The 19,794-nt window shown below is 46.7% G+C and overlaps 1 protein-coding gene across 14 annotated transcripts in view; it reads right to left on the reverse strand.

The window, feature by feature from the left end:
- The window catches only part of ATXN1 (ataxin 1), a 265,892-nt gene that overhangs the window by 213,150 nt on the left and 32,948 nt on the right, over nt 1–19,794 (reverse strand). Inside the window, exon 1 of one of the 14 annotated variants that reach the window (XM_084508608.1) lies at nt 18,809–19,084. The exons of 12 other annotated variants lie outside the window; for them this stretch is intronic. The gene's annotated coding sequence lies outside the window, so the exon portion shown is untranslated. Of the gene's footprint in view, nt 1–4,166; nt 4,186–18,808; nt 19,085–19,794 lie in introns of those variants that run through there. One more of the 14 variants, XM_084508605.1, reaches the window with a different exon arrangement.

A 19,794-nucleotide genomic window follows, 5' to 3' on the forward strand; every position in this document is an offset into this window, starting at 1 on the left:
AAAGAAAAAAATGCTACCTTTCTCCCACTAAACTCCATGAAAATGGTAAACTTTAGGCACTAGTTGTAAAAACAGCCAGCAGAAAATTTCAGGCAGTAACGCTTTTTTAAGGTGACTGTGTTGACATCCCACCTTAAGCCAAATATCCTCTGATATTTGTTTCATGGTGGATCTTATGTGCTCTTTCCAAATGTCACTAAAAAGACCCCCAAAATCTTGAAATTCCTCATAATTGATTTAAGTAGTAAAACAGTCATCCCACCTTTTTTCAGTGCAGGGAAGCTAAGGATCCTGTGACACGATGTCTAACTTTCTCAGTTACCTTTTCCACCCCTGGAGGTTTGCAGGCCGCCACCCTGAAGCCACACATCCACACAATCCTCTACAGCTGTCGAAAGCATTATCAAGGAGTAAAAAAGCTTTACACTGGAAGTGGCTAAGAAATACCTGGTGCTGGAAAGCTCCTTGCATTCCCGGGGCAGGAAACAAACTGAAGGTGGCTGCTCCCTCTGCTCAGCTTTTGTCAAACCTTTCTGGACCCGACAGCCAATTCCAGACAAGGCATGACACTGACCTGGCCGAGGCCAAGTGAAACGCCCTCCTTGTACCCGAATACTTCTTGAAAGCTTCTCTCTCTTCCTTCACGTGCCTCCCACTGACCCTCGGCACACGAGACAGCTCTGAGCTCAGCCGAAACCAGGAGGAAGTGTGTGTAAAATCCGCAGCCTCACTGCACCGCCACTGTCCGCTTTCATGAATGAAAGGGCAAGGACAGCGGGGGAAGCCAGGCCCTGTCACGATGGCCAACGCGCTGTGTGTCCCCTCACTTAAAAGCATCGTCAGTCTGTGTTTGCCTCCCTCACAGACAGCTTCCAGGAGTGAGAGACATGCTTTCTAGCGGGGCTGATTTGTAAGAGTGCAGCTTTGTGCCTAACCCCTCACCTGGCATTTCCCCGAGCAACCTGAGGAGGTTTTGGACCTCTAACAACTGCTTTGAGTGTAGTGGGGGAGTTCATGAAGGCTGGTTCCTGGTGGCTTTGCCTCGGGCACAGTACAAGGCATGATCTGAGAGAAGCTAGCCCTGCCCTAGGAGCCCTCTCCCATCTGCAACAACATGGGCGAGCCTTTCCTTCAGAAAGGTCACCGATTCCTGCCGCTGCCCTACATCCAACCGTCTGCTTCACAAAACCGCGAGGAATTCAAGGTCTTTGTGAGCTCAACCTTTCTGTTAAATTTAGCTGAAACTGGCCAGCGGATTCCAAAGTCATTACAGGGAGACTAAGAGAAAGATAGCGTGCTCCGGAAAGAAAACAAGCAAAAATATCAGTCTTGGCCCACGGAAAGCAATGCTGGATTGGCAAGAAAGGTAAACAACCGGACCTGATGTTAAAATTCAGAACTGCAGTGCCAATTCTGCAAGATTAATTAGCACTAAACCCAAGCACAGTCTTGCCCAGAGAGATTTATTTTACTTCTGCTGGTTTGAAATGCAGCTTTACTTTTACTTACTGTGAGTTGCATTCAGCTTATGAATAATATGAGGTATGTTTTCTGGGGAATTAAAGTGTAATCTTTCCTCTGTTCCATTTCTTTAACGCACTCGGTTTACTACTGTAACTTGTTTGTGATACCACCCGACTGCAAACACAGAAACTGGGACAACATCTTGTTCCTATGCAAGACAGGAAAAGTGTATCTGTAGATTTAGGTACTGATAACAGATTCAAATCTGCTTCAGATGACACAGGACAAGTAGGTGTCTGGGGTTTTTAGAGGGAGGTGAGGTAGAAAAAGGGTTTTTCCCCTGGAGAATTGAAACAAGGTATTTTCCTTTAATGTGATTCATAATATAAGATAGATAATGACAGCATCAGGAGCAAAGCTAAGTTTGTGGAAAATTCACAATGCTGCATACTGCTATGTACGCTTTATTTGCTTTGGTGAAGTTTGTAAACAGCAAAAACACCAAACCTCCAACTTACGTGGGATACCTGGGCTGGAGAGCAGTCTAATTGCTTCAGCAATTATGCAGACCTGGGACAAAACCGCTCCCAGCCTGCAAACATCTGCTAGAAGCCAGCACAGCTTCATTTCCCAGTGCCAACCAGGGCACATCTTCAGCTCACGCCGTCCTCTCCACATTCCTCGAGCTCACCCCCAAGGGTTTCTTTTCGGTGTCTGCAGCCTGGGACTGCAGCACCGCGTACCTCTCCCACCGCCCCGCACAAAATGAAAGTAACCCTGCAGCCAGGCTGCAGAGCCACCGAGGTTTGCGAGGAAGCTAACTGCACGAGTTCCCTTCCAAGGGGTGGAAAAAACAACATCCAGCTTTCAGCAAGGGGAATGTTACTAAAGAGAGCTAATGATCACCACGTAATCACTTTAAAAGAAATACTGCAGTGCCTAAAAAGCTACAAAACCCCTCCTCGTGCTAGTCCCTGGACTCGTATTTTATGCTAAAATGCACACGCCTCGTTGACCGGGTATATATTCAAATGTAATATAAACCACATTAACCAATTTAGGCTTTAAGCACAAAGTAAGAGATTTTTTAAATCAGCCAAGACCATTAAGTGCCTTTAGACTTACGCTAATCCATATGAGAGACCACACAATTTCAGCCTAAAATCCCTTCAGAAGTGGGAATCCCCCTTCCATTGCTCGTGAGCATTATCCAGCCCCAAAAGCTGCAGCGTAGCATTTTCAGAGAGACATCCAAATGCTATAAAAAAAAAATTCATCCACCCATGATCGTACCTAGGCCTCTTCACAGCTATTACTGGGATCTCCTTATCATTAAAACCAAGCTGCTCTGCAATACAACATTGTGAAGGAGGAATACTCTCCCGCACAGCCAAATCCCTATGAGTGTGAGTTTCACTGAGTATGGGTACATTCGTACTGTAGAAAAAAAGCTAAACAGAAAACAAAAATCCTTCACTGTCATTTGAATATTTTTTCAGAAGTGCTTTCCATATATCTTAAAAGCCTCCTCAAATTAACATTTGCTATTTAAAATCTCCATCTTTGAGAAATAATGGCAGTCGATCAGCATGCAAGGCAGGAGATATTTTCATTTACTGCATCTTTTTTGGAAGACTGAAGACTACCAGCATGCATGAACAAATGGGCGCGGATTCCCTCCGCTTTGTGTGCCATCAACACCACGAGCTACCCACTGGAAGTAGGAAAAGCCTCGTAATTTGGGGGTTTTCCTGCATCGTCAGGTTTTGTTGGAAACTCTCCGGAATAAGCCCAGGAGGCTCCTTCAAGCCCCAAACCTATCCATTCACGTGCTTAACGTCAGGGACTTCAAGAAGTGAGCAGGACTGCTCGGATTTGGAAGTCAAATGCTTGCCCAGGCAAACCTGTAAGCCAAGGCAGCCAGTGGTACCTCTGATAGCGCCGAGCAGCTCCCCCTCTCCCTGTATTTCCAGGAGCCAGGAGAAGAACAAATGGGCCTTCTACTGTTTGTGCTAATCACCTGTTAGTCACAGTAGTCTGAAAGGCAAACTGACACATCTACTCGTTTTGACTGTTTCCAGTATTTATAGTATCATTTCTCTAGGACTGTGAAGTAGCTGCCAATTATTACTCGAATCTGGCATGCAGAAGCTCATGTATATGAAAAAACATGATCAAACAATATGCAGCTCATTAAAGTAAGTTTATAACTCCGTTCCCTGCCCTAATACTCTGTTTTTATCTCCTGGAAATATTTACCACACCACCTGATTAGGCTGAGCTCCTTTATGTATTTTGAAAATACAAATTATGCCATCAGTCATCCGCAGTATGACAGCAAGCTCCCAATTACACAACTTCGGGAGCTCGCGCAGTGCACCACGGCAAGCACAACCCAGCCCCAAGTGCCGGCACCGTGCGGCCGGATTATCCCATTGCTACCCATCGAAAAAGAAATCTCGGGCAGTGAAACAGCTCACGCCCTGAAGAACAAAGCCGGGACCGGCTCTAGCCCTGTGGCCAGGGTGAACGGGGCCGTGTCTCTCTGCTTTACCTCCGCAGGCACGGAAAGAGGGCAGTGCTCGCAGTGCTGCTGGCACGCTTTCCTGCGAGTGCAACAATGCAACCTGAAGGCTCGTTTCCCAGCGTCGGGGAACCTGTGCCAAGAAGTTATCGGACCCTAATCCTACGTTAAAACCTACCGTCATTCTTTCTCTTTCCTCCAGCTTGCTTTTAACGTGATGCTCCTCGCAAACGCTGAGGATTCAGTCCCACACATCTGCGCAGAAGCGCGCATGCAGGGTGTCAGTGCTGGCCTCCAGCAGCAGGATCCAACGCTTCTGGAGCGTGCTGGCTCAACGCAATTGACCCCACAGCCATCAGGAGGGGCCACGAGCTTAAGGACCTTGAGAAACCTACCCTTAAATATCTGCATTCTTCCTCATTTCTGCATCTCATAGCGAACTTAAAAGCCCCTCCCCACGCAACACTGACAATAATACCCGTAGCGAACTAGCAGGCAGAGAAGAAATGCAGCTGCAACGTGTAAAATTCATGCTCAGGATTTAGGAAGAAGCTCTGATCTCATGCCTCTGCCACACCACAATTAACCAGTCCCCCCAATGGTTAGCAGCTAGCTTCCTCTCCAGTGATGTGACATGCTATCTCGATTCACACGACACCGGATTCCCAAGGCTGCAACTCATTCAGAAAGCTAGCACAAACGCCACGTCCAATTTACGATCTAAGCGAGCCTTGAAAACACAGGCTTGTAACTGCAGGAGCCTCGTGCCAGGCTGCTCGTGGGGGGGAGAGCATCACCCGAGCGAGCCTCTCTGCCCTCAGAAGCCCCAGCCGATGCGTTCAGCGCGAGAGGCGCAGCACAGGTAGCCGCAGAGGACTGCTCCTCTGCATCTCCTCGTGATGTGGAAGGGAACAGCGATTGGTCCCCAGCAGATCTGCATGGCACCAGTGATCTATTTATACAGCTCCAGCGGGCTGAAACTCTGCCTAGAAACTGCAGCCATCTCTTCAGCTCTCACGCTGAAGAGGCTGGTTGTCTCCAATTCTGATTCCCATGGTGTTCCCTGCAAAAATGACAATTATTTTAATTTCGCGTGGGGGAGAGCTGCCGGCGTGCTTTGTACGTCTTTCTATACACCAGCTTCAAGATTTTACACCCGAAGGATTATCCACTTTGTCACCGGGTGTTAGATTCCACATCTGTGATTTATAACACGGCCACCCAAATTAGACCGAGGGTAGCACTCCTCTCTGTTCGGCCCAATTAGTCAGTAGGCACTGAGAGCTTCTCTTTTTTTTCCTTAAACACATGAAATACTAAAACAACAAAAAAATGCCATTTAGAGTCATACTATATCCAACTGTCATTTGTAAGACTTTGCTGTATTATTAGTCAGAGCTTCTGGTGACAATGTAACCCACAAGACTGAAACTTGAGTGGTTTATACATGTCATCGGAGCCTTAGATAAAAATGCTGCCTTAGAAAGTGGGAGTATTTAATTTTTTATAATACTTTTGTACTAGTATAAAGTGTTCACTTAATTTACATCAGTGACTTCTTTTCTTAAGGTATTTGTATCTGTTTGATCTTTTACAAATATCTAGTTCTCTTCTTCAGATCTAATCATGCCGAGCACTTTGAAGACATTTTGCTGGGCTTATTAATTAAAATTCCTACAAACCTTTAGGGTTTGGGGTTTTCTTTTTCCTCTTTTTTTTTTTTTTCCAAACCAGGGCACAGCACTCGCAAAAGCAAATTTGCACGCCACCCTCTCCCCCCCCCCCCCCCCCAGCTCCAAGTCTCAAATTCATTTTATGAAGAGGCAGGGATTAGTTATGTTACTTGGTAACAGCTGCTCGGCGTAGTGGCTGGTATTAGGTCTCTGTACGAACTCCTGGCCGCGGACTGTAAAAGGAAAAGCGACAAATTCTCTGCTCCAGCAGAAAGGCTAAACCCCACCGAAAACCAGCTGTGAAGGAATGCGGTGACTCAAGGTCAACAGCCAGAGCTGCGGACACCACCGCCAGCCACACGGCGTTATTAATTACATACCAGGGCCTGATTACTGACTTTTCTGGTACAGAGAAAGCTCACAAAAATGGAACGTTATCAGAGCGTAACACGTTAAAAATGTGCTTGCTGGAATGAGAACTGGACGAATCAGTTGGTTTTACTGCAATTTTCTACCCATTCATACTGCTCCACTGCTGCTTCCCCATACTCATGGAGGCATGCATGCACACACAGGCACAATTTTGGGAAGTGAAGGACGAAGAAATAGGTTTTATGAACAAGCAAAGAAGTAGAAATTGAAGAACTGATTTATCAACCCAATTTCCTTTGTCTTCAGTGGAGTTTGACTATGGTCAAAGTCTTTTGTTGAATCAGGGTCCTCAAAACACGGCGCTGCTCAACTTCTTTCATCTGATCAGGACTTTAGGTGAAATGAAACACTTAAAAGGGACTAAAGGTAGGGAAACGCTCAGGTTTAGCAGATGGAAACCATGTAGGAATTCTACTAGTTAGGAAAAACCCCGTAGCAGCTTCGTAAATTTTCATCACCTCCAGCAGTTTTTGAATAATGCAGTGGCCTTTTTGGCAGCTTCATGAAGCTGTAATCTGCACAAGAAGTTCTACAATGTCTCAGCACTTCCTGGGGACTTTTAGCAGTAGGATAGTCTTGCAACACAAGCAGAGATTAATCATTTTCTAATGCATAGTAATAAATAATGTATCCCCCATAGTACATAAATTAAAGCTGTAATTCCATCCCGGTTCTGTGATGACACCAGAAGCCCAAGATGGAATTTCAGCCTCGTTATGACCAGTCAGGATACACATTATTCCTTAAATTATGTTCTGAGAGTTGATAATGAACTGAGAAGTTCTGAAGGCATTACCAAAAAGAAATAACGTGTAATTACAAGCAGAAAGCGGAATTATTAAGTCAGATATTGTTTGCAGATCTTGCTAAAGTAAGCAATAAATCTTATCCCTGAAATGCCCGCTCAGCATATTTCTGACAAGGCAGGCAAAGATCACTGCCACTATCAGAAGACTGCAAGTTCTCCTAGTGCCATACAGCAATGTCCCCGACAGACACCAGTAGGAGACCACACCTTACATATCAGGTACCAGCTGGATGCTGTACTCGAACCCTACACAGCATTTTACTCCCAAGTCAAACAAGCATCCCACAGGTACGCAACGACGAGCACAAAATACCAAGAGGAAGTCACAAGAAGCCCCAAATCTGCATCCCTGTGTGACAAGAAACCTACCAAACAAGCAAAGCGCTTGTGATGCAAAGTGTTTTGTGTTCTTGATGATAATGTAGAAAACACAGTCTAAGTTCTTAAAGATTTTCATGAAGAACACAGTCCTGTATTGTGTTTTTTTCTGCAGATTGTTTCAAGAAACCTTACAAAGACTCTGAAGACATCTTACAACTTGACAAACACTTTAGCAGAAGAAGTTTAGAAGTATGAAGACAGAGAGCCAAAACAATCATCTATCTAGAGTCAACTGCTGCATTCACCCTGCACTTTTGATACCAATTCCCATGATTTTTAGCAAATCCTGCAAGATTTCAAGTAGGTCTGGAGTCAGTTTTTTTTTTTTTTTCTGAGGAAAGAAGACAATAATCTTCTGACCATCTTATACAAACAAGGCATAAAACTTTACAGCATCTCCCACGGCTTGGAGTGGTTCCAGGTTCTGAACTTTTTTTCATGGTATTATTCACAAATTTGACCTTTTCTCCCAACCCTCACCGTCCTTGATAATGTGAGAATCTAAGTCACATTCACTCCCTCCTGCTCTCCCCCTTTAAATCGTTAGCTCACAGAATTGCAAGGAAAAGTAAAGAAGGAGAAGCCTAAAGATCATGATAAAACAGTCAAATGGAGTGGTGCAAGAAGTTGGTATTTTAAGAAGCTGAAAATGTTCAAGCCTAGAATAACTGTTTTTGAATACCAGAGGCTTCCCCACAAGCCATGTATTACTTGTTCCTTACCTCTCAACTCTTCCCCTTTCCACTTCCTCCTTTTAACATTACGTAAAGTGTTCAAACCTGGACACCTGGACTTATGTTCCCACATTCATACTGGAGCTCCTCACCAGGAATGGTCTAATATTCAAGGGGCGGGTCACCTGGAAATAACTAGCAATTTGCTTGTTCTCTTTAAATCACTTGGATAACCAGCAAAACTTAAAATCTAACTACTTGCATGCCTACAGCTGCATTTAAGGGCACACATCCTCCAAGAACCCATTCCCTCACCTTTTGCCTTTCATGGCTGTTCATACGAACAACAAAGGATCGAAAAATCATGAGAAAACATAATCAGGACAAGGACAGCAAGACAATCAATGCCTAGAGCTCCTTGCCTCCATGATCTCTACACACAAAGCACATCATCACCTCTAAATAGCAACCTGAAACCTACTCAAGAGACTTACATAAGACATGACTCAAGAACTAAAGCAATGAATGTCAAAACATTCAAAGACACAGTACCCTCTGCTCCTAGTAGTAAAGGAATAGCTACTGGCAGCATACAAAGGAGATCTTTGCAATGGGGAAAAATAGCAGGAAAAACTTTCTTAGAGATTCAAAACCATCCAAACCAGTGAAGCTACACAGTAGTACAAAGCACGACTAGAAAATCTTCAACCAGATGCGGACTTGAAGGTTTCTTATGCCTTCACCAACTGATACGAGCTCCAGAAAAGGTAACGATAACCTAACACCCAACACATGCTTCCATCTGACTGCTACTGGGGGCTCAAGAAAGCAATGGTTTTCTGTGAGACCTCTTAGCTAGCAGGTTACATTGCCTGTGACAGATACGTGGTTCACAGGGAACAGCAGCCTAACACAGAGACTAAAAGGTGACCCTGTAAATAAATGTCAGCTGCAAAATCGAATACCTTTCCCAGTCTGAGCTGAACAAACACTGCAGTATTGACAATGCAAGCAAAATGCTGAGAAGAAAAAAAAAAAAAAAAAACAACAAAGTTTACAATGAAAAAAAAAAAAAGGAAGGAAAAAAACCACCCTAAGAAGTAACTAAGAGGGAATGTGAGAGGGAAAGAGCACATGGTAAACTTAATGCTAGCGTAACTCTGACCGATTCAGGTTCTTCCCGTGCTCATCACCACACCATCTGTGCTTAAATAAAAATGGAAGGGTTCCCAATCACGTTTTCTTTCTCTGTGCAAATACCATTTTCACATTCATATATTTAAAGGACTATGTGACTTATTGATTCAGAAATTAATCTGAAATGATGCTTATACAATACACACCATATTGATTCATCGTTTCTGCCCAGCACACTGCTGAGGAATACCATCACTGCACTGGTCGTAAGAATACACAGCGGAAATTGTTGATCAATTTCTTCTGACCTGGGACATATGTTAAATGTCTTGCACTCTACAAAGGCGTCATACACACCTGAGTTTCAGTACTACCCCATTAATTGGCTTTCCTTTGTTGCTCATTAGCACAACGTACAACTTAAGCCATGTATCAGGCCTCTTACTGGCAGCAGTGAGTATCTCAGTGCTTACAGCCCAAGGAGGGGAGCAGACTTCATAACTGTGTAACTACAAGGAAGAAGAACTGTTTTTAAAGGGTCCCTGCTTCTGGAACAGCACAACCCTGAAGAAACTCCAGCACTTGTCACAATGAGCTATATGGCAAGGAGTTCCCCCACCAACACCACACCCAGAGACAGGGACTTTGCACTGCAGGCAATTCAAATTTCCCTCCTGGAAGAAGGAAGGGGAAGAAGGAAAAGTCTCTTTTCATAACATTTTTGGATGATCTAACGTTGCTAACTTAAAAATACCCATTGCCAATAAGTTACCAGGGTGTTCCAACAGAGGCATTGAGAATCCAAAGCAGAAGCTGTTCCTGCCATCAGATTATTGCTCGCGATTCCTTCTTGACGAAATATAGGACAAATGAACATATTGCTAATACATACCGTGTTAATTATGCTGTGGCACCACGTAGTAACCCTGATGGGAGCTCAGACGAATTGTGACGGACATGGACCGGGATGGTATTATATATAGCTTACATTCGTATGCAGTCAAGATGGCAGCTATAGCATGGGAAGAAAACTGCGTTGTGAGGCTGGAATGAGCTTATGTTATGCTATTACATACTAGTAATGGTGTGAAGTTCATAAAACCAGTTTCAGCACTGTCCTGTGACTTTGATGTTGTTCCAGTCCTCCACAAACCATGTTAGTCTTTACGCTGTGAGCACACGCCAGGCCAGCACACAGTGCCAAGGATGCTGTAAGGAGCAAATGGCCACTTCAAGACCCCACGCTGCCAAAACCCAGCTTTGGTTCAGAGGAACAAGCCCCTTGCCTTGTCTCTCACCAGCCATGGGCAGGTGGCAGGGTGCTGAACGCAGCAGCTCCTGTGGGCACACCGCACCCATCGGGGACGAGCCGGAGTTGAACCACTGCAGCTCACGATCACCGAGGTACCAGAACACACACTAAACACATACACAGCTTGTAAGTTTATGTGGACTTGTATACAAGCTCTTTCAACAAAAACACACGCTTGCAACACTTTTCTCTTTTTTTTTTTCTCTGTTTTCTGACGCTGAAGTTTTGTTGCCTCCCCCACGCTCCCCGCAAAGAAATCTCCGTCCGCTTTCCTCAATCATTAATCATATTAGACTAATAAACATTCTGGCAACAAGGCTGTTTAAACAGCCTTCTCTCCACCCAAAATCCACTGGCAAATATTTTCACGTACAAGAAGACCATCCCACAGCCCTGCCTTTGAAGGCTAATCTATACTGAGCTCCCCGAGCCAGCACCGTGAAGAGCTGCTCTTTGGGAGGGGGAGTGCAGAAAAGAAATGAGAGAGGGGCCTTTAAGATGAAATAAAAATAGACTCCCTTGATCTTACCATGACATGGCCCAGACGTTCTCCCTGTGGGGGAAAAAAATGTTTCTTACTGCAGTGATAGTTTTTATAGCGTTTTCTTCTTTAGCTTTTTTTTTTTTTTTTTTTTTTTTTTTTTTTTTTTCCCCTGTGCAACTTTGCTTCCTGAAGAACGCTTTATAGAAAAGACGCGACATTTGGCAACCCAGCTATGCCGCTTTGTGAAATTCTTCTGGCAAGTGCCCTACGTGCTGACTGCATTAAGCACGCTGCTTATTTATTTATTTGCTTAGGCAGAAGTCGAAGGGAGCAAGCCGTCGAAGTAAGGTGTGACAGGGCGCTGCTCCCTTCGAGAACGGGAGGAGCCAGAGCCCAGGCTTTTGGGGAAAATCTCACCATCTGAGAGGAGACGACTCCGACCTCAAAGCGCTGCTGCAGCTCCGGGGCACGCGCGGCGAGCTCCCGGCTCCCGAGGCGTTTAGCAAACATCAATTAATTAATGAATTAAGCCTCAATTCCACAACAAAGGCCGGTAGCGTTACACATCTATGTTGCAGGCGGGTAAAACGAAGCCACGGGGTAAAACGAAGCCCGCGCTGATCTCGCCCCGTGTGTCCTGAGGCGGGAGGGCACGGCACCACCGCCGCCGCCCTCGCTTCCTCCCTCGCTCCCGGAGCGAAAGCAGGAATGGGGAAGTCTCCCCGTGGGCACAGCCACGGCACAGGACCCTACATAAAGCCTGGGGTTGTATTCTCGCAAAGGCAACTGCACAGCCTCCAAAGGGTCGAGGGCTCGAAGCACCAAGCCCCGTTGCAGCCTACCCACACCACGACCCGGCCGTATGCTTGTGGTCTGGGGCTGTGGAACATATTTATGCTTCCCAGAGAACAAGACGTTTCTCAGAAACAATGGGATATTCTGCTTACGACCATGATTAGCCCTATTTATTTACACCAGGGACCAACAAAGCTTGGTAAAGGCACCCCAGGGGACGCCCAGCAACTGCAGTTCACAGAACTGCAAAGCTTTCAGGCTGAACTGGAAGGAGAGACGGGAACGGGAAAGGATGCGACACACCTGCCCAGGGACAGAAACAAACCCCCCAACATCTTCAGGCCAAACTGGGAGCAGCAAAAGGCCCGGTCCATCCAAACCAGTTCCTTGTTCAGCACATACACCCTCAGGGAAATGCTGAAACACAGTCCGGTGCCTTCCAGAGGAAGCTACCAAACCTCTGACCAACGTGACTTGCTGCAGAGGGGTACAGAAAGGCATTTTTCTCCATCCCAGAAAGCTGAGACAGGCCTGGAGAGCCTGGTGGATCAGGTGGTGCTGTTTAAAGGCTGTGTCGCAGCACACAGATAGATCAATAATGCACCTATCCTTTGGAAAAGTTTTGAGCAGCTTGGTCTACAAAAATGTTACATGTTTAACATAAGGAAGGGGTTTCTACACACGTCTACAAGAGGCAGCATTCTCATTATTTGTTTGGGCCCGATAAAAAAGAGTTTGATTTTGCTCCTAGGAAAAGAGAATTGACACAGCAATGTAAATCTGTCTGGTCTTCTGCTAGAAGAGCATGAGTAAAAATCTTCCGTCCCGCTTGTTCTAATACTTCTTCCTGCATTTTCTGACCTTCACTTCTAGGCCACTTTCAATGACATCAAGGTAGTTATCACAACAGCAACATACAAGCCCAATTCTACAAGATTTATTCAAGGCAAAGGAACTTTAATCAGACCGCCAGTTTTAACACAAGGGCTCAGGACAGTAAGAAGCAGAACTCAGCAGCCAAGTTAACCACAGAGGAACCCTCCCCAATCATCTGTCTTCAGTGAAGCACACACCAAGCTCTCCTTTTAAAAGGATTTAGGGATCCGAGCACTGGATAGGGACAAAGGGACATAATCCATCCACACAGAAGTCCAAAGTCCCTCATCTGAAGGAGAGAAATGCCATAACTTCATAACTCATTCTCTATAATCTGAAAGTTGTAAAGCAGCACTTCACCTAGGGGGTTCAATCCCAGTACGGCAACAACAGACTGCCCACACGGATGCTTGTCGTGGGCTAGGACCGATTCTAGACATGCAGGCCAAGAGCAAGCAAGGGAAACCTCAGCATGAGTCGTCTGAAACTATGGTCTCATTAGCCCTACACGCAGGCAAAGCTGAAGTTAAGAGGTTTTGGTTCTGCATGCGTATACTAGATAGCGAGATAATGAAATACGTTGTCCCAACATAACATTTCACACCAAAATATTAATAAACATGCTTTTACTTTAAATAACTTAAAAAAAAAAAAAAAGTTATTCTCCATCAAACACACTTGTGAAGGCAACTAAGAGGGAGTAAGGTATTTTAGGATGATAGCTCACTAGCCTCAGATACACAGTTCAGAGATGCTCCCCAAGAGAAAATTACACAGGTTAAAACTCAGGTACAGGTAGTTTACTTGTTGGGGAGGATGAGATTATGGCAGAGGGGTAAGGCTTTGGGGGTAAAGGGTAGGACAAGACAGTAAGAAGATAGGGACGAGACAGGGTTGTTTTTGGCTTGACACTCGCCGAGAGAAAAAAACAAGCGTGAGTCATAGTAAAGGTAACTCGAAGTGTGATGTGACTGCAATGGAGAACTGAGCAGACCACACTGCATGAGTCAGCAGCGCAGATAAAAAGGGTGATAAGAAGCAGCAGATGGGACGTGTCTTTACTAAAACAGCCCTGCAGGACACAGGCCTCCTCTGCTCGAACGCAGCGTCCGTGCCAAGCTGCCGTGCGCTGGCGCGGCCGCTCGCGATCCCATGAATCAAAGCAGCTCAGGAAAGCAGCAGGCAAACAGGTGCAGGCGGATCCACACACAAAAAGGCACAGGAAAGCAAAGCGAACATCCCCCCCCAACACACACACACACACACACACACACACCCCTCAACCCTGCCCAGCGGGGTGGGGAGGAAGGGATGGGGGAAGGAAGCTGTCACCGGGCTCATGGCATTCGAGCTGGCTGCCGGCCAGCTCTGCTGCTCCTGCTGCTCACGCTGCCTCCCCGGCCAGTGGCTGCTCTCCCCGGCCACTTTCTGTCTCCTCAGCCGGGAGGCAGCCGCAGCAGCAGGGCTCATCTGCATCTCCAGCAGCCGAAAAGGGCAGCTGGGGCTGCTCGCTGAGCTGTGCTTCGCCTGCACACTCCCAGCTTTGAAAGCTCTTTCTGCACAGGCCTGCACAGCCTGCCTTGCTGCGAGAGCAGAGCTTTTAACCCCGAGAACCCAAACATTGTTTTCTGGGGTAGAAAAGCCATACGATCGTACCCAAGCCCACGTTAGCTGCAAAAATGCAACTTGCCACCCTGACCGCAGAAACAGCTCGCAATGGCGGTTCTGCGCGGGGAGGAGGCCGGCGCTTTGAACCCGGCCAGAAAAGCCCAGGGCCCCCTGTCGCAGCTCAGGGGAGGGCAGAGACAGGAGGTGAAGCTCAAATCGCCTTTCATCTTGCTTCTTGGCTGAGGTAAATCTATACCCTGCCTGCGAGGGGGTAAGACGGAAAGTAAAATGCTCTATTTTTAGCCGCAAGCTCCTGCTTCTTCAGGTTCATCTAATTTCTAAGAAACAAGCCTTGGCAAAAGGTCCGCATTTGAGGGGGATGAAAGATGACTCGTTTCATTTTCTTTTAGTGCAGCTCGTAGCATGACTAGCATAAATCTAAGTAGCTCTGCTTTAGCCACATATACGTGCCAGCTGTTTCTATTTGGGAGAGAGTCCCGATATTCTAGGAATATAGACGATTATACACATACATGCACACACGTTATTTCATTTTTCGTTTTTCCTGCCCCGTCCTGCCAACATAAGCCTGTTGTGTCCAAGTGTTTCGATGGAGCTAGAAGGTGTGCCTCTCCCACCCCGCAACATCCTTTATTTATAGCTCCCCAAAGCTGGCGGGCTTGCCAAGGAAGAGCAGTTGCTGAGCCTCACACGGGCTGCAGAGCAACAGAGCTGTTGTAACAGATTAACAGGCAGAGAGAGAGAGAGAGAGAGACAGGAAAGAGAGGCGCTTTCCTCCTCTACACATCATGTCCTTGCTCTCAGCAGTGGCCCGTCCGAGGGAGCCGGACCAGGGCAGCCCCGAGATGGCGGCGCCCGGCTCTGCGGCCTGGCCTCGCACTGCTCCCGCTCCCAGCGGCAGTAGGTAGGGGAACCGCTCCCCTACGGGCACCGCAACCACGGGCGAAGGGGGAGGAGGGCGGTCAGCGCGCAAGAGAAACAGGCGAAGTCAGTTTTCATTTCCTGTCGGGTTTTCATCTCGTCTGGAGGCTTCGCTCGCTGCTGCTTCCATTTCACGGCCTGCCTGCGGAGGAGCCACTCCACGCGCTCGCTGGTCCCCGCTCGTTGCCCTTTCGGGTGCTCCTGAGATCCATCCACTGCACCCTGCCCACCCTTCGCTGGCTGCAGCGGCAGTGAATCAGCCCACGACCACAAATCCCCATGCTGGTCTGTCCCTCGGAGCTGTGCAAACAAGCACGAGTCTGATGGGAGCCTCCACTGGCACACCAGTTAAAATGCACAGGATTCATGGAAGCTGATGCACAACTTTTTTTTCCTACAGTCTCACATCTTTCCCTTACCCCTCGAAGGGCCTAGCCATCCAGAAACCCCGTTACGCTCCTTTTACTGCTGGTTTTCTCACTCCGTGGGCTCTCTGATATCCTTTGAACTCCTGATGCGAGTACTTCTGTGCATTCTGCAGGCGATTCCAGAATCACCAGAATCACAAATTATGCACTGCATAATTTGCACATGGACATAACAGCGCCTGCTAACCCGATGACAATTAGTGACAAATTATGATCGCAGCTCAGGCACAAGCTCAGAGAGGACTCCCGTGTCCTCAGCCTGCAGAAAGTGCCGCACCGACAGCACTCTTTAGCACGGAGGCTGCTAAGCAGTGACAAATCGATGACAAACCCGTACTGATAGCTCTGCAAAAAAAAGGTTCATACATCTCCCGGCCACAGCCCCCTGGTAATATGCACGCTTCTGCACAACCCCTTTCAAAAAGAGCCATCGGATGCACTCAGCCATCCAACCCAAGAAGCAAGACACAGCCAGGCAAGGGTGACACCCTGCATCAAAGGTGGCTGAGGATGGACAGGCGCTGAGCTAGGCCAGCAGAAGGCAAAGGAGCAAGTGACAGAGCACAGGGTTCACGCTGCTGAGAGTTAACCAGCACAGTACGTGCCAGGAGCAGTAACTTCCATCCTGGGTGAACTGGGAGCAATGCCAGAGCGTGCGCAGCAGAGGAAGTCCTGGCTAAAGGAGATGGAACAGGGGAAACCACCTGATCCTCAGCCAGAGCCCCTCTCTGAAGATTTATCTCAGCACCACATCCTTAATTCCTTTACCAGTTTCCCAGAACTGGCAGTTCATGTGGCACGGTAAAGGACAAAAATGAGCCTGCCTTGTATCTTTGCATTCAGTTGATGTTTGCAAAGCTCTCCGAGAAGAAAAGCACCAGACTCCAGAAGCGATCTGTGTTATCACACTTGATCCACATGTGCCTCGGAGCTTGCTGCCCTCCATGGGACCAACAGCCTGAAGGGACAATGGCGTAAACCAGTAAGTAGCATTTTGCCTGCCTTTTTCTGGGAGAGATTATGTAGCTGTAGCACGTCAGAAGACAAAATTGCAAACTTGATTCCTAAAATCTCTAAGCAGTGCTCAGTCTCACTTTCTGGTTTACAACTGGATGAATTTCAAACACAGAGTCACTTTCATGAGATCCAAGAACATGGCTGGGAACACAATGGAAAAGCCCCAAATCCTGCTCCTCTCCTCTACCTGCTGTGCAGTGTTATTCTCTCACACTAACCAACATGGACCTAGATTACTGCTCTCTACATGCTGAATAATAAATAATTTCTCTCTTGCTCACTCCTATGTACACACACACAAACTTTTTAAACATTAGAGGTTCATTTCAGGTATGCAAAATCTGCATTGTGAGTGACTGGCCCTGGGAAAAGACAAATAAGCAGAAAAAAAAAGCCTAAAATTCTAAATATTTCTCTTGGCTACTGCGTAACTTTCTTAAATTAAGAAAAAGAGGCCGAAAGGGTACCCCCCAAAGACCTGCATTTCAGCGGGCTTGTGCTCCGTGGTGCATCCACAGCGTGGAGGAGCATGGCCAGGGGCTGAGCAGGGGGAGCCTCACGCCCTACGGGGAGGGATGGGTGGGCCTGACGGCTAAAACATGCTAAACTCATTCCTATACAGATGCACAAACACGTGGTAGGGTTTGTTTTTTAAAAAAATGCTTTTATATATGTAAATTAACACATGCATTTTAAAATCAGGTTGTGGTGATCCACATTACATTCAAATACTGTATCAGTCGACACCATCTGAATTCAGGGAATTATGGCCTCACTGCTAAGTCTTGAAGAAAAACAAACCTTGGAACTGACAGAAGTTATTGACTACACTTCTTAAAACCAGGCCTGACTCAATCCTACATCAGCTTTCGGTAGCTGTGGTGTTTCTTCTGCAAGGCCAGAGAGCATCTTCTTTATTTCAGTGCACTCAACAGCCTGAGCTAAACACTTACCTCAAAGAAGAGAAAGGAACTGGAAGTTGTAAAAGAAAATAGAAATTCAAATACTTTCTTAATAGAAGTGATGTGCAAGAGTTCAGGATCTACAATTCACAAAGCTCTCTAAAATACTGTGATCACACACACACACAAAAAATAAGTTTGGTTTAATGACTGTAATTAATTGCAGTGGCTTAATTTTAATGCAGAACAAGCTTTTTTCTTTTATTTTTTTTTCTTCTTTTTCCCCCTCTATTTCCCAGCTCCTATTTTAAGTAAGCATTTTGGTTATGTGACAGAAATGTTTCATAATCTCCTTTTTGTGAGCTTTTGCTGAACATTTATTTTCACTTGAATGTAGCTTGATACAAGTCACATGCAAAAATATAATCTTATAAACAGGGAACAGATAACACACCACTGATTGTAATAAGAAGTAGAAAACTCTTGAGGCCCCCAGAAATATGCGTTGGACTATCTCACTGATGGAACATCTGTAGAAATATAACATTGTCTGAGGTGGAAAAGACATACGAAATTATTTGAAGTACTGAAAGCATCCCCTTCTTTAAGGACATTACCTAAAAAGAGTAAATGCAAATCAAGATTTAGAAGCTGATTATTTTAACAAAGGGTTCCTGCTTGCAGATTTTAGTCACGACTGAAATCAGCGTTTAAATCCCACCGAATAGCCCTCCACAGCAGAAGCAGTGCTGATTCATTTCTCATGAGATGGGACACTGAAGATCATGAAGAAGATTGCTAGTTTGCTGATGCACGGCAGATGCAGTGGGACAGAGACAAATGCACCCTAGTATTTTAAATTTTAAAAAGGCAGGAGGCTAAAATATGCACATATGTGCCTGTGTGAATGTACGCCCTCATTTTCTTATCACGCTAGATCACAGAGCTGAATAGCAGCAGACTAGAAGAAGGAAGCTTTTGGCCAGGGGTAAGGGCCAGCAGCTCTCAAGCGTTCAGGGCACTTATCCCAGATGCAAAAAAGCGAGGGCTGGCACAGCAGCGAGTTTCTCTGAGTAAGCACAGCACTGCATGGCCAGAGCTGCACGGCTGGGGCCATGGACACGTGGTGATGTCTGACCGCTCTGGGTTAGCGTGGATCCTGCCAGGATTATGATAAGCCTTGCTAAATCCGTGCTGGGCACACGGTGACTCCGCGCTGTCCTCCGCCAGTGCTCCTTGTCCCAGGATGACAGTGACAAAACAGCCCTCGGGGCTGTCAGGCTGGGAGCCACGCTGAGCAGGAGCAGAGGAGCCTGGCTGCTCTCAGCAGACCCCAACGGCACGGCCCTACCTTCTCAGGAGACCGCAGGATGGTTGAGGTGGGAAGGGACCTCCAAGAAGGGAGCCTGTCTGGGCAACGTGTGCCAGTGCTCTGTCACCATGCAGCAAAGAAGCGCTTCCCCACGGTGTCCTGCAGCACCTCTGCCACCCTGACCGCTCCCTCTTGCTCTGGCAGCACAGACCTCCTCTTGGCTCGTGGTGGTGTGCAGACACAGCACCCCGCTCCAGCGTGAAGCCGCCGTGCCTGCCGGAGCCCTGCTGGCTTTACTACGGCCACGCTACGCCTTAGCGGGTACTGATTGTGTTTGCACAATATCTCAACAAGCAGAGCCAACCAACATCACTTCCTCTATTTCTGTAGACGAGTAATGTATTTACAGGAACAGCCTTTTGAAACGTTCCAGTAAAATTAGCTTACTCACAGATTTTTTTAATGTTTTTTTTTTTGTTGTTTTTTTTTTTTAAACTAGAACAGAGAGCAGAAGGATAATATCATCATCGGGTTTTGTGCATAAATCAGGCGGCTATTTACCGCTGACGTGCCGCAGTGATGAATTGCCACTATCTTTTGAGTTCCTTGTTGTTATTGCAGTTTACCTAAGTTCACGGGATCACACATCCGTGCACAAAAAACATTCCTCGCTATTTCCTGGGAAACGACCTTCAGAGGCATGTATTCCACCTCCTTCCCCAAGGCAATGCCCAAAATACTCCTGGAGGAGGTTTGTCTGTTTTATAAAAACCTCCAGCAACGATGCTTCCACAACGCTCTCAAAGGCAAGCGACTGCAGCACCAAAATACCCTTATCACTTGAGAGCTTCCCTACGCCTTGCCACCTCCCCATTAAGCCCGTTTCTTCCCATCCTGACCCTATCAGCCCTGCAGTTCAGCCTGTTCCCTCCCTCCCTCCCCACAGCAGCCCTCCACATACTTGCACGCTGCTATCGCGGCTCTCACTGGCCTTCTCCTGTGTAGACTAAACAATCCCCATTCTT

The sequence above is a fragment of the Aythya ferina genome, assembly GCF_964211825.1.
Source record: "Aythya ferina genome assembly, chromosome: 2".
Lineage (NCBI taxonomy): Eukaryota > Metazoa > Chordata > Aves > Anseriformes > Anatidae > Aythya > Aythya ferina.